The 15,501-nt window shown below is 41.9% G+C and overlaps 1 long non-coding RNA gene across 1 annotated transcript in view; it reads left to right on the top strand.

Moving 5' to 3' along the window:
* Positions 1–14,033, top strand: part of LOC103162392 — a 45,946-nt gene extending 31,913 nt beyond the window's left edge. Inside the window, exon 5 of the long non-coding RNA XR_003486049.2 lies at positions 12,034–14,033. This is a non-coding gene — a long non-coding RNA (uncharacterized LOC103162392). The remainder of the gene's footprint in view (positions 1–12,033) is intronic.
* The last annotated feature ends 1,468 nt before the right edge of the window (positions 14,034–15,501 follow it).

Here is a 15,501-nt window from a genome sequence, read left to right as displayed (position 1 = left end):
ATTTTTTTCAGTTTTCTAAAATATTTTTATCAATTCTTTGAGAATTTTATACAATGTATTTTAATCATGTTAATCTCCAACTCCTCCCCAACTCTCTCAGATTCACCCTATCTTCCTACATCCACACTATATACACTCCTGTTTGAAAATAACTCATTGGATCCAATTTGGAATATCTATACACTTACTGCTTTAGGTCCACCCACTGGAGTGTGATTGACCTACAGGGAGCCACACCCTTAACAAAAACTCAATGTCTCTCTCCTAGAAGCCACCAACTGTCAATAGTTCTTCAGTCAGGGGTCAGGGCTCATGAACCCCTGCCCACGCTTTGAAATAGTGTCTATTGTCTTGATCTTGTGTAGATCTTGTGCCGACAACCGCAGCTGCTGTGAGGTCATTAGTGCAGCATGCCCCAAAGACACAGTTTCATTCCAGTTCTTGACATCTCACTCTTACATTCTTTCCTGCTCATCATTCTCATTAGTCCCTGAGCTTTATGGAGTGGGGGTGTGATGTAGATGACATAGACGACCCATTGCTGGCTGACCATTCTACTGGTGCTTGTTCTCTGCACTTTGACTGTAAGGCTGAAATCTGAAACCAGCATTTACTCCTCAGAAGTACTTTCACCACTTGATTTTTTTTTCTAGAAAACAGATTCTTTCCAAGTTACTTTGAATAAAATTACTTGCAGCAATGCAAGTAGGAGAGGAGCGGGCAGTCACGTAGGAGAGGGATGGAAGTTGGGGGTGAGAGGACTACTAAACTTTCAATGATGTTAGCTAATAGTCACTTTCCTTGTTGCTATCACAAATGACCTGACAAAAACAACTCAAGGGAGCAAGGGGATCCTTCCATGATTTGGGAGAAGACATGGCAGGAATTGGGAAGACATAGAGACAGGGCCAATAGGCACTTAGTCAGTTGCATCAACAGTCAGGAAGCAGAGAGCTGATGAAGGTCTGTGCCCAACCCACTTTCTCCTTTTTATTCAACCCAGTGCCTAAGCCCATGGAATGGCATGGCCTACATTTAAGGTGGCTCTTCCCACCTTATTAACCTAACCTCTGAGGGGTTTGTTTCCACGGTGATTGTAAAATCCATCAAGTGGACCACATGAATCAGCATAGAACTTGACTGGAATCCCACTAGGAGTTTTGACAGGTGTGGCTCCTGTTAGTCAGCAGCATCGCTGAGGCAGAGGTGCGGGTGTAATGCTGGGTGCACATCATCCCTAAAAACACCTCGTGGGCATTTTTTGGCTGGGATCTAAACAGAAGTCATTTCTTTGTCCAAATGTCTGACCCATCACCTTGTATGAAACACTGTTGAGAACTCTGATTTAGATTCTGTGAAATACCAGCGGATCTCTCAGCTACATCTAAATCAATGGCCCTTAATAATTTATGCTCAAAATTTCCCCTCAATGTTGTTAAAGAACTGGAGAACCCACACTCTCAGGAAATGTAACAGGCCATTTATGATTCTCATCCTTGGTTTGTTCATTTGAGATATACTACGGAGCATCAGTTTTATGCCTTAATGGAAATTTCTTTAAAGGCATTCCAATTGCACGGCTGTTCCATATATGTTTTGGCTTAAAAGAGAAAAATGTATCTTTCATGCAGACCTATTCTCTTGTATGCAAATTCCTTGCTGGGGACTTTCCTGGGTTTTCTGTGCAGTTCTTAGGGTTCAATTCATTACCCCTGCTCATTATTCAATTTGTTGGGCTTTGAGCACCTGAATAATTGAAAGCTATGTGAGTGATATAAATTATATTGCCCACATTCATAATCTCCATTTTAGTGTTTATAGCTTTGCTGTAAAAATTCACTGTGCTGGAAACTTACATACAAGGTCTTACATTGAAAACAAATTAATTTGTAAATACTTTTTTATACTCTGAACTCTTTTATCAAATTTTACACTTTTTCAGATATAGCTTTTTTGACTTTTGGTGCCCAGCAACACCAGTGAGCAGTTTCTGTCTCACAGATTGACTTAATCATTTTTTATGACAAACATTTATTGGCAGACAGTGGAAGGTGGTGGCTAGGTCAGTGTCTTCCTTTTGAGAAGAGTGGGAGGGGACTAGGACTTTAAGAGTTATAATCCCCATTTTCTGATGCCTCCCCATGTATTAGTTACTTTTCTATTGCTATGATAAAACACCATAACCAAGGCAACTTATAAAAGAAAGCATTTAGTTGCATTTAAGGTTCTGAAGGGTTAGAGTCCATGATGGCCAAGTGAAGGCAAGATAGCAGGAACAGCTGAGAGCTCACATCTTGAGCCACAAGCAAGAGGCAGAAAAAGATACTGGGAATGGTAGGAGAAGCCTACCCTCATTGACACATCCCATCTAACAAGACCACACTTCCTAATCCTTCCCAAACAATTCCACCAACTATTGACTAAATAGTCAGACATTTGACCCTGGGATGGGGGGAGCTTTCTCATTCTAACTACCACACTCCTCAAGTCAATATAAAAGCAAACTATGATATCCTCCATGGTCTCTTCCCCTTGATACCTCCCAATCTTACCACGGACAAGAGGACTAGAAGGTACCTCAACATCCTGTGAGTGAACAAATATTTCTGCTCTGTAAACACACAGTAAAACTCACTACTCGATGGGAACAGTTCTTTGCCTTAAAACTGAAAAGAGAAAGGAAGAATAAAAAAGAACAGAAGAGAAGGGAAGGTCAAGTAGAGGAGAAAATAAAAATGAAACAAAGTTGTGGATGTGACATTTTCTAGGTTGGTGTTGAACTGGCTAAGTCTTACCGACATAAATCTGGTAGGACCTCAGCTTCATCAGGGCCTCCTCTGCCTGCTACTGTGTTTGATTCTCCATCATGTGATAGTTTTTAAGATTTTTATGGAACCTTACATTTATTTCTACAGTGGCTACACCAGTTTACATTCCTGCTAACGGTGTGTTATGAACTTTTTTGATGACACATGTCAAAACAAAATGCCATTCCAGTGTTGGCTCCTGTGGATACACCCATCAGCAGTGGGCAAGAGGTTTTACATCTTTAAAAAATAATGAACTCGGGAAGGCAGGAAGCTGTCTTGTGCCTAAATAAAGAACCTGTGCTGTGCTTTGGAGACAGGTAGAGAGAGCTAAAAGGAAGCCTCTGATATCTCTGGATACAGGTGCACAATTACAGTTGTTGCAGATGGCCTACACTGCTAACTTACACAATCTGGGTATCCTCTCAGGCTCAAGGAATCGTAAGTCAAGTGACAGACAAAGGTGAGTAAGTGCTCTCAGTCCTCAGAGAAAGGTAAGGCTATTCTCTGCCTTCCCTGGGTGAGGCAAGACTTGACCTGGAAGGAAAGGAAAGAGGCATCGAATAGCAGAAGGAAGAATGGTTCTGAGTGAGCCTTTGATCCCCCTGGACCTCCTTTTTTGTTATCAGTAATGAATGTATACACATGGATGCATTTTCCAATTACTAAGGGAGACAACTCCGAAACATATACATTTTATAGTCATAAATGGTTTATTGTATGAAGGTAATTTTACCATTATTGATACCATTCAATATCTGAGACAAAATATGCATTTAAGCAAATTTGCATTTTATTATTTTAAAGCTCCTTGGGACGTTCTGGCTCTCTGTGCAGACACTTTGGTTTGCTAGGCAACAAGAATTGATAAAAAAAGACACAAAAGCTACTTATCTTTTACGGGACTTGTACATAAATCTTACACCTATAACATGATCGAGGGGCATGAATTTCCAGGGCTTGTTTTTGTGTCACCGGCTGGGGGACTCGGTGCTTTCTACAGCAATAGCCAGGAGTGGAATTGAGCTACTTGCTCGTGTCATAAATAAGACAGGATGTCATGGCTGTTTTCATTTGACTGAGCAGTAATGGAGTTAATTATACTTTCCATCTCTTTGTTTTTGATCTGTGTTTCCAAAGTCATCTAAGCTTTAGGGCGTTTTCTTTTTAACCCTTCTCTCATCTGACTAGATTGTAGAATTTAACACCTATGAGTTACTGGTCTTTTACATCTACCCCTTCTCATTTGTGATTTTTTTGAATTGTGTTTTGTCATAATTCTCCAAAGAAATATGGACAACAGAGGCATTATTTTGTACTTAATAGTTAAGATTTATTACAAGCATTTTACAAAAATTATTTGTATGTAGGGAAGTCTTTTTTTCCAGCACTAACATATACTAGGCAGACAATCTGCCACTGAATTATAGCCAGACTTAATTTTTTATTGTGTGTGTGTGTGTGTGTGTGTGTGTGTGTGTGTGTGTGTGTGTGTGTGTCTACATTTATTTGCACATGAAGAGTAAGGTATACATGCCACCACAGAATGTGTGCTGAAACCAGAGGACAACCTTATGGATTTGATTCTCTCCTGCGATCTTTATATGGTTCTGGGACCTAACTCAGATCATGAAACTTGTGACACAGATGTCTTGGCTTGTCCAGCCAGCTCACCAGCCAGAGGCACTTTTGAAAAATATTATATTTTTGTATTTTGGGGACATGGTCTCACTAAGTTTCCTAGGTTGGCTTTGAATATGTTATGTAGGCCCAGGCAGTTCTTGAATTTAAAGTCCTTCCTCAGCCTCCTGAGTGGCTGGGAATATATATATATATATATATATATATATATATATATATATATATCAGAGGGAAGGAACTACTTTAGATCAATATTCCACATAAGCAAAACATGGTAAGGAAAAGTGAGTTCTGGAGTCAGACCCAGTCAGGCATGGCTGAGAATTCCCTTCATTATTTTTGCTGATAGTAAGAATCACCATACAGAAAAGGACTTTTATGAGTTTTCTGAGTGAGTATTACTTATTGATTGAACTTGAGGGGCTAGAGCTAGATAAAAACACACAAAAATCTCTATGAACATACATAGAAACATTTGGGCATATCAGATTAATTTTCCATCTTTATTGATATGATTTATTTGTATCTCTATAAATAGGAATGCTGAAATTATTGGTCAATGCAGAGAATTTAGTTTTAATTGCTTATCTTTCAAATTTCATTTAATAGATGTTGTCTTGTTTATCAGGCAGCTAAACTCCTCAAGAAGACAATTCAGAAAACTATTTGCATCTTTCCATATCATGGACATTAGGATGATTGGAAATAAAAGGGTTCTTGTGTTGTTTTCTCTAACCCATCTTTGGACAATTGGAACAGATGAGACAGAAAAGGCAGCAAATACTAGTCTCATGTGCACACGCGCGTGCGCACGCGCACACACACACACACACACACACACACACACAGACACACACATACTGGTCATTAAAAACAAAATAAATATACTCTATGATTTGCTTTTTTTTAAAAAAAATGTGACTTGGCTTTTGGTAGACACATCCTTTGTAACACTCCCTCGGTCATGAATAGCTTTCCACAAATTTTGTAATATGTCATAATTCTTATGTGCGGGATCTGTTTTTATAGATAACACAATCACCTGGCTGTTTATTTTTATTCAAATTAAAAGTGTGCTGGGGATTCTGAGAATGAAATGACTTCATCTTGTCTTTTGTTTCTGTACAAATGAGTTTCACTCTGGTTCTTGCCATAATTGAATACTGTTGTTTTTACAAAAAATCCACAGATTGATTATCTTATTGTTTGTTTGAGACAGGGTCTTCCTATGTAGCCCAGTAACTGAAACACACAATCCTCTTCCTTCAGCCTCCAAAGTGCTGGGATTAATTACAGAATTAACCTCTCTATTGGGTTGAATGAGTTGTTTTTTAATCACACACTGGAATAGGTTAAATGTAGGAATGTTACACTCAAAACAGGTTTGGGAGCCATGAAGGGATTTGTCCACGGTCTAAGAAAGAGAAGCAGGGGTGACCTGTAAAGCTGAAAATGCCTTAGTTTTCAGCCTTAGGTTCATATGGAAAGTTCTCACATAGGGGTGTAGAGGAAATCATGACGGTATTCATTGTCAAGGATTTCTACACACTTGCCCAGGGTCACTATGCTATGGCTGGACACCGAGCTATGACCCCTCAATGGCTTCTTCAGTCCTTTAGGACAGCGGATGGGAGCAGTGTGTGTGTGTGTGTGTGTGTGTGTGTGTGTGTGTGTGAGAGAGAGAGAGAGAGAGAGAGAGAGAGAGACAGAGAGACAGAGAGACAGAGAGACAGAGAGACAGAGAGAGACAGAGAGAGACAGAGAGAGACAGAGACAGAGACTCAGGTTAACCCTGAACCCATGCTAACAGGCCCAAGGGAAGCCATGGCAAGATTCTGTGAACTGACATGTATCCCATGTGAGAGTCATCTGTTCCTTGTCAATAAAAACCATGTGCTATAAGAAAAGGAATCAGGAAGGCATATGGTGAACCAGCATTTTTATTCTAATTTAGTGATTTAATTTCTACAAGATCAGGGTTACAATGGATCTGCTGTTTAAAAGTCAAGAAATAAAACATACTTACCTAGAACAACTCTATAAGTGTGGAATCAAAGGAAATAAACACAATTCAGTCAACAGTAGCTGCTGAAGGCCCCTCCTGAACTGTCTGTCATGTGATTGAAAGAGAGGAGAAAAGTGTGTCCTTCTATGTCCTGTTTTCTTTAACAGGTAACATTTCTACCTTTGATCCCCATAAAGTAAATTCTGACCCATTTTTGATATACAAAGCAATATGGGACTTGACACATCTTTAGCATTTAGGAACAATAGTACAAACAAGAATTCTGCCTTGTGGGTTTTCTGGGAACCACAAGAAAAATAGACACACTTCCAACATGTTTTCTGAATACCCCAGAAATTCCATTTCCAGGGAACCTAACTAAATAGGCACGTCTTCCCCATATGGCACTTCCTTGTCTCTGGGGCTTCCATGACGGTTTGCATACCCTCTTCTGCCAAGAGCTGCTGAGCCTGAAGAATACAGTTTTCCTGTATTTAGCTACAAACTGATAGACAAATGGGCTCCAGAGGCCCCTGGAGCCTGGGCATCCCCCTTAAGACTAGGGTGTTTATTACTGATAAAGTTTTGATCAAGTTTACATGTTCAACACATCAGCTCCATGGAGGAGCAGGGCAAGTCATTGTGAAATTTCAACCCAACTGCGCAGCTAGACTGTTTTCCAGGAAGGTGTCTTTCAGCCCTCCTCCATCAGGGTCTGAGCGTCTGATCCACGTTTGTATTCACGCGATCTGTGCAGAGTGGTTTTCCACTCAGGTACTGGGAAGGTCAGCGATTATACCAGTAAACTCTGATTTCCCTAATCTGTGACAAAACCATAAATGTGCTCCTTGAAGCCATTTAGCGTCAGGGCAAACCCCAAACAGCTAAAGTGACTGAACTCAGTCAGCTTTCACCGTCGCTTCCACCAATCAGCTGGCTTTTATGAGTCTGACATTGCCTTCTCCCCCGACTCTGTCATGTTTGATTAAAATTTACCTGTGTGGTACAGGCATACAGTCTTGGAGGTGTTATTTTTCAATATTAAGATCGATTAGGATAAAGTAATTTTGTGCTCTATAAAATACGCTCCTTTGAAAGGAAGATGCCGAATGACCAATAAAATGGGATGACTGTCCTTTAGACTGATTATTATCAGTGGTGTGCGTGTGTGTGTGTGTGTGTGTGTGTGTGTGTGTGTGTGTGTGTGTGTGTGTGTGTGTGCGCGCACGCGCGCAGCATGTAACATGTTTATGCATGCATTTGTGTGTTGGGGAGGTGCACACCAGTGTGTGTGGGGGTGTATGTGGAGGTCAGAGGTCAAGATCTGGCACCAGGTGTCTTCCTCCCCATTTCCTGAGACAGGGTCTCTCAATGAAGCTTAGCCCTCCCTGATTGGTTAGTCCACTCCTTCCTCCCTCCCCGTAACCCGGGTCACAGTTGCCTCTGTGCCCAGTTTTTTTGTGCTGGTGTTGGGGTTACGACCCAAATCCTCAGACTTGTGCAGCACTTGACTGGCAGAGCTGTCTCCCCAGCCCCTGCAAATCATTAGAAATTCAGTGTAGCATGGAGAAAGAACAGAAAAAGCTCCAGATTTCTGACTCAGGCTGCACGGAGGGCTGGCATTGGAGCCTGTTTGTAGTAGTAACACAGAGAAAGAGAAAAATGGGAAATAGAAGAAAAAGATGGAGGGATTTAAAGTTGTACCTGTCACGTGTGAGAAGTCTTGAGACACCTGGGTGGACCATTCCTGTGTTGTTGGCAAAGATTAGAAGACAAAACTCAGCAGTACCAGCTTTTGCATACCCCTTTCTTCCGGGGCTTGCTTGTGTTATTTCACAATGCCTGTGGGGCCAATGTCATCTGGGGAGTCTTTATGCTTTTGTTTCCTCTGAACATTTATATATTTAATATTTCTTCAGGTTTTCTTAAAGCACAATGAGGTGCAAGCAACTTTTTAGATACCCCCTCCCCCGTGCAGTTCTTAGTGTGTGTATGTCCACGCGCCCATGGATGTCCACCTCGGGAATTGTTTCTCAGGGGCAGTCAGTCCACTATGTGTTTTCAGAAAGGGTCTCTCCTTGGCCTAGAGCTTCCTGAGCAGACTGGTCAGTGAGGCCCAGAGATCTGCTTGTCACAGCTTCCCCGGTGCTGGGATTACAAGCCCCTACATCTATGTCTACTTTTAAACTGTTATTTTCTAGCAGTGAGACCTGGACAACCCACTTCACCTCCCCACATCTGCTTCTTTACCTTGAAAAAGCAGGATGTCGCTAGCTGAATTAAAGAGTCACCACAGAGATTAGAAGAAATAATATGTAACGCGCCCAATCAACTGCAGTTCTAGGGGACACGGCACCATCTTCTAGTCTCTGTGGGAACCAGGCATGCATGCACGGCATAGAAATACAAACAGTCAAAAGATGCATGCACATAAACCTAACTAAAACATCTGTAATATGTTAGTTTCCTATATAAGACAGGTAGAATTGAGAACTTTCTAATATAGTCATTGCTTCTTTGGTCTGGGCTAACCGCTAAATTCATGCTTTTATTATTCTAGTTTCATAAAGACATAATTTAAAATGTACAAAAATTCAATTCTACCATCATTTTCTACTTCTTCTCTGATGACTTTTGTAGATACCTATATTATAGTATAATATGTATATAGAGAGAGCACGTAGATAGGTCATTCCTGATGATGGATCAGTAGATGAATGATAGATTATAAGATAAATAACAGATCAATCTATAGATAGATAGATATGTTGTTACATGAGCTCCCCCAACCCCTGAGATTTTTAACTTATTTATTCTTCACGGAAAACATAGTTAAAGGACAAAGGCACAAAACAAAATTCATGAAACTTTGAAAGAAGTTGTTCTAATGCACAAATTGATTCAAGACAAACTGTCAGGTCTTATGTAGCAGAACTAAACCCCCTGCTTTCACACTGCCATTTATATCTCCCCCCACAAGGGGGGGCTGTAACTTTCTTTCCTGAGATCTGTGTCTTCAAATTTTTCAAATATTTATTTAGTTTTATTTGTCTTTTTATTGTATTTAATTTCAATTTTGCTGTATGCATTTGTTGTACATGCAAGTAGGATAATTTTTGCATCTTTCTGATGAATCTCTCTTATAAAGCTACTGATGATTTTTTAATATTTATTTAGTGACTAGATTTCTGAATTTTTTCATATTGTCATAGTGGGGATTTTGCCCTTTTAACTTCTTAAGAATGAGGATTGCTGCTTTAAAACACAGTTAAATTCCTCTGATGCATATAGGTTTTAAAATAAAGTCAAGTTGATAGTTTATTACAAAACTTGAAGACTTAAATTATTGAAATTAGATGACTGATAATCCTCAAGTAGATTCAATGTGGAATACCTAGTATTTTTCCTTAATTTAAGAATGCTCTCTATCCCGTTTTGCCCCTTAAATAGGAGGCCGAGAAGGTTATTAAATGATATACATGTGTTATGGGTTATCCACACATGTTCTCAACACAGCATCTTAAGCTACTTAAGGCATGATGACGTGTTTACTCATTTACACGGTTTTTAAATGTGTGCTTTGTAGATGACGAGAGTTGTTTCATAACATTGGAAGGTTGTACACACCTTGTGTATGTGAGCATCTGTTATAACATGGGAAGGTGGGACACACCCTGTGTGTGTGAGCATCTGTTATAACATGGGAAGGTGAGATACCCTGTGTGTGTGAGCATCTGTTATAACACGGGAAGGTGGACACACCCTGTGTATGTGAGCATCTATTATAACACGGGAAGGTGGGACACACCTTGTGTGTGTGAGCATCTGTTATAACATGGGAAGGTGGACACACCTTGTGTGTGTAACATGGGAAGGTGAGATACCCTGTGTGTGTGAGCATCTGTTATAACACGGGAAGGTGGACACACCCTGTGTGTGAGCATCTGTTATGACATGGGAAGGTGGGACACACCCTGTGTGTGTGAGCATCTGTTATAACATGGGAAGGTGAGATACCCTGTGTGTGTGAGCATCTGTTATAACACGGGAAGGTGGACACACTCTGTGTATGTGAGCATCTGTTATAACATGGGAAGGTGGACACACCCTGTGTGTTCGAGCATCTGTTATAACATGGGAAGGTGGACACACCTTGTGTGTGTAACATGGGAAGGTGAGATACCCTGTGTGTGAGCATCTGTTATAACATGGGAAGGTGGGCACACCTTATGTGTGTGAGCATCTGTTATAACATGGGAAGGTGGACACACCCTGTGTGTGTGAGCATCTGTTATAACATGGGAAGGTGGACACACCTTGTGTGTGTAACATGGGAAGGTGAGATACCCTGTGTGTGAGCATCTGTTATAACATGGGAAGGTGGACACACCCTGTGTGTGTAACATGGGAAGGTGAGATACCCTGTGTGTGTGAGCATCTGTTATAACTGGGAAGGTTGACACACCTAGTTTGTGTGAGCATCCGCTGTGCTTGATGCTTCCTAAGAGTGGGCAGCTGCAAACTCAAGTTTGACTACTCTCATGCCCAAAACTAAGATCCTTTTACTGGCACTGGTTGATTCATATGAAGAAAAAACACTGACCTAGGAAACTTTTATAACCGCTCAACGGTGTGAATACTCAAATTGTTCTAGAAGCAGTGTGAGAAAGAAAAATCTATTAGTAAAGAGGATTGATTATTTTTTATTTGAAAAGGATGTCATGTGGCTTAGACCAGACCTACACTTCCTATACAGCTTGATATGACCTTTAACCCCTGATCCACCTGCTTCCTACCTCTCAAGTGCAAGGATTACAGCTGTGGACTCCCACACTCAGCAAAACTAAACACCTGTCATATTTGTATATCACAGACACAATCTGAACAGTGCTGTGCTAGTGAACTAAAATGAAAACAAGCAAAATCCAAATGACCAGCAAATAGAATCAGAAAAACAACCATGCCCCCGTGACTTCAAAAAAAAAAAAAAATCCATTCTCTTTTTTTCCTGAAAGAGAAATAAAAGGTTGTGTAATTTCTGGTAACATCTGATAACATGACCACACAAATAAACACATAAAGTCTTAGAGACTTAACTCTTTAGCAATAAATCCCTATTTTCTGTTAGTAGCTGCTGTCTATTTTATGGGCATTGACTAAGCCACAAATACCGCAGCGGCAGAGAGCCCTCATGTTGCAGAAGACACTATTGAAAGAAATGTGCCCTGCGTTCCACAGGGAATGAGACCTTGTGGCAGGAAAAGAAATTAGGCTGTCCATATGTTTTTTTCTCATCACTAACACAAAATCCTCTTAAATGAATTGTAGGGGACACGCCTGCTAGAAGCTGGCTACAGGTGTTCCTGATCATGCCTGTCAGGGCGTGGTCAAGGTGAGGTCAGGATGATGCGCGATAGGTTTTTAAGGGGCTGCAAGGCACATGGAAGCCCCTTCCCTCTGGCCTGCCTGCCTTGCTGTCCCTGGCACGCTCTGGCTTGTGTTTGGCTGGTGTTTTTCTAATAAAGGTTATCTTTACCCCAAGATCCTTTTATTTCTCAATTAATATCTGGTACCCAACAGGAACCCAACACCCATCTGTGCTCAGATCAAGCCCCATTCTGGGGGGCCTCTGCTTTTGGAGCCGAAAGGCCTGGAAAGGCCACACAGCCCAGAAGCCGCGTGACCCAATAGGGCTCTACGACACTACTGCACGCCAGGTCCCTGTGTTGCAACCAATTGAGTTCGACCCGCCTGTGCACAGAGATCCTACATGCTTGTGCCTTGACCAGCTGCTACCAAAGTTCCAGGGAAAACAGTGAGTTAAACCTTCTTGGCCTGCCGCCTGTTGCATCTGTTGTACTCAGTCCTGGCGCTCCACCCGATTGGGAGAGTTTTAAATTTCACACAGGCTTCTTCGAGGTTTTTACTGCCTTAGGCAGCAAATACCACAGCCGCATTCAGCCGCACGCATTCATTTAGATCTAGCTGCCTGTGCATGCCTGCAGCCTGGAGTTGAGAGCCGCATGGCTGGGCCGATTTTGTCCTGCCTTACCAAACCGAGCAAGTTTTCCTTTCTGTGCGGGCCTCCAAAGCCAAAAAAGCGCTACTGCCGCTGCAGTTTCTGTGGCCTGCAACCGCTGGCAGAAAAACCAGGCGTCCTCTGCTGAGACTGCACATACTATGTCCCCCTCCTGCGCTAAGATTCCCAGCTCCAGGTCCCAAAGCTGCCCTACAGCTGGGCTGCCCGCTGCACCAACTCAGCCATGAGCCTTCTGCATCTGCAGAGCTTGGTCTCCACCCAGTACTGTTCTTTGAAGGTTTTCCCACACCTAGTAAACAGAGCCCCAATCCGTTCTTAACACGCTCTGTAAGGATTTTTCAAGAAATTTCGGGTCCAACTCAAAAACAACTGCAACTGAACACCCGCGCCACCTGCTGGTCAAAAGTGGTTATTGCATCTGGAGTAGACGCAGCCTGATTCATCCAGCTGAAAACCTCCTATCGCATCTGGAGTAGAAGCTGACTGGTAAATATGGCCGAATATTTATCATTCGCCTCAATTGGTAACATTTTTGCTTCTTATGTAAATTCAATGTTCAAGGAAGGTGCTGATCTGCCAATAATTGGCCTGTATGCCTTACTAGCTGTTAGCGTGCTAATGCATGCATTATCACTAGCCAGAGATACCCCAGGAACAGGGATAAAGCTAATTTTACCACCTGCCTACAGGACATACAAGCTTTACGTAATGAGGTTTTGGAGACCAGACTGACCCATGATACATTTATGTAGCATGTAGAACAGAAGCTAGATGATAGGCTTTGCTCTATGTCTTATATGATAAGGGCAGAGCAGTCTATACCCAAGCAGAAATGCAGCGCATTTATGACAAGATAAATGCAGAGAGATGCTTCATTTCAGAGGCGTTAGAGGTGAGGCAGTCAGAGGACTGTGATAAACTAAAGAATATATGTAGCCAATTGGAAACTTTGATAGGCTCTCTGTCCTGTAATCTGGATACAAAGATGCAAGATAGCCAGGATAGGCTTAAACAATTGCATAATGCCATTAATTCAATGGCTGAAAAATACAAGATGGTAGATGATAGAGTTGAATCTAGATTCGAATGTTTGGAAGATGTCCTACAGAACAGGGCTAACAGATTAGAGAGGTCCATCAGGTCAATTGCTGAGGCAAATCATGACCTCGAGTCTAAACTTCAATTCCTGGACAGCAGTCTCCATGCCACCCAGATGCTAGCAAGAGACAAACGTATTAAACACCTAGAAAACTGCATAGAAGAGCAGTCACAGCAATTAACGGATTCACTATCATGCCTAGAATCTTTTATCATTAAGGAGATTGAAACTTTTCATGAGGATATCATTACTAGACTCAAGGATCGTTGGGATGACGTGGAGACAGAATCACTCCAATCCGAGGCACCTACTCCACCCAGGTATCTTGATCATTCTAAAGTCATTACGAGTACACCATTGGTATACCCAGCAACAATGGTAGAAAAGCCACCAACTAAAAAACACCCCCAGTGACAGGTGGCTTATGTATGGCAACCTATACAGCTGAAGGATCTTAAGCATATTAATGTTGTGACCCAGCGTGTCTCAGCCTTAATCCATGAGGTTCTGCCTGAGTGGGGTGGGGGGGGGTGGACCTGGAAGCTCCTAGCAACCCAGCGGCGATAAAGACCAAACACAGGCATCTTGTCATCTTTAGAGAGCTCTCAGTTCCATGTTGTAGAACTAGAGTCATTTCTTTATTTGCCATCTTTTCTGCTGTTTACTAACCATCCTTTCCTTACCACGAGGGAACCATTTCTCTCCTTGTTTTCCTCTCTCCTCTTGTCCATCACCCCTAACCTTCCTAAAGTTCCATCCTCATAGGTTACTCACACACCTCTGATCCCCCTGCCCAGGTGCAGGCCTATTCAGATGCTTAGGCGCATAGAGATGCAAATTAGGAGGCATATTACCCTGAGGCCATGGTAAACAATAGTAGCCCTACTGGCATTAATAATACAATAGTGGGCCGGAGCTTTCTGGAGCTCCATGTTTAGTGAAACCCAAGGCTGGATCTCAAAATATTCCATAGCGGAATTATTTTGGTTCCCCACATATTAAAGAATCAGTTGTCTCATATGGTCTTCATAGCCCATACGTAACACAGCTATTACATTCATGGTCAACCTTTAACAGGGTGATGCCCACAGATTAGGTAGGATTGGTATCAGCTGTACTTGAGAATTCTTGTCAAATCCAATGGAAGGCATTGGAAAGGGAGGGAGAAAAGCTTCTTGAACACCAGGCCATAAGGGACAGTTATGAAGACCCCCCTGGATAAGATTCTTGATGAGGGTATTTATGCTTGACCCACGGGTTCAGGCTGAATATGACAACCATATACTGTCCCTAAAGCACTAAACGCCTGGGATAAGGTTCATGAGCCAGGGGAATGACTGGAAGTTTATACCAGAATAGAACAGGGACCAGAAGAACTATTCCAGGACTACTTAGACAGGTTATCCAGGGTAGTAGAATTACAACTAACATATCTGGCAGTAAGACTGTATATATAAGAGCTTATGATAATGCAAACCCAATATGCAAAAGAATACTTTTGCCTTTAAAGATCAGATCAGCTCCGTTAGAAGAATGGGTTTTGCATACAGCCCACATTGACTATAGTGTGCAAGATACTGGAGTCTGGGCAGGAGAAGCTATCCCAAGAGTTTTCAAAAGGCAGCAGGAGATTAAGAGTTCCAGAGGTGATAACAGAAGGGCTTGGGAAGATGAAACACCTTACAGGGATCAATATAGGTACCAAGAGGCCAGGTTTCATCACTACTATGAACTAGAACCTCAGGTAGGAAGAGCCCACTCCAGGAGACCACGAATAATCAGGAACCTAGATGTTTCAGCTGTGGAGAATGGGCCATATAAAGAGAAATTGTAGGCAAAGAAATTCTAATGATCCCTCACATGAAAGGCCACTGCCTTCTGGATTGTGTAGAAGATGTGGTAAGGGCAG

Source organism: Cricetulus griseus, chromosome 5, assembly GCF_003668045.3.
Source record: "Cricetulus griseus strain 17A/GY chromosome 5, alternate assembly CriGri-PICRH-1.0, whole genome shotgun sequence".
Taxonomy (NCBI): domain Eukaryota; kingdom Metazoa; phylum Chordata; class Mammalia; order Rodentia; family Cricetidae; genus Cricetulus; species Cricetulus griseus.
The sequence above is the reverse complement of the archived record's forward strand: the minus strand, read 5'-3'. Positions and strand labels throughout refer to the sequence as shown.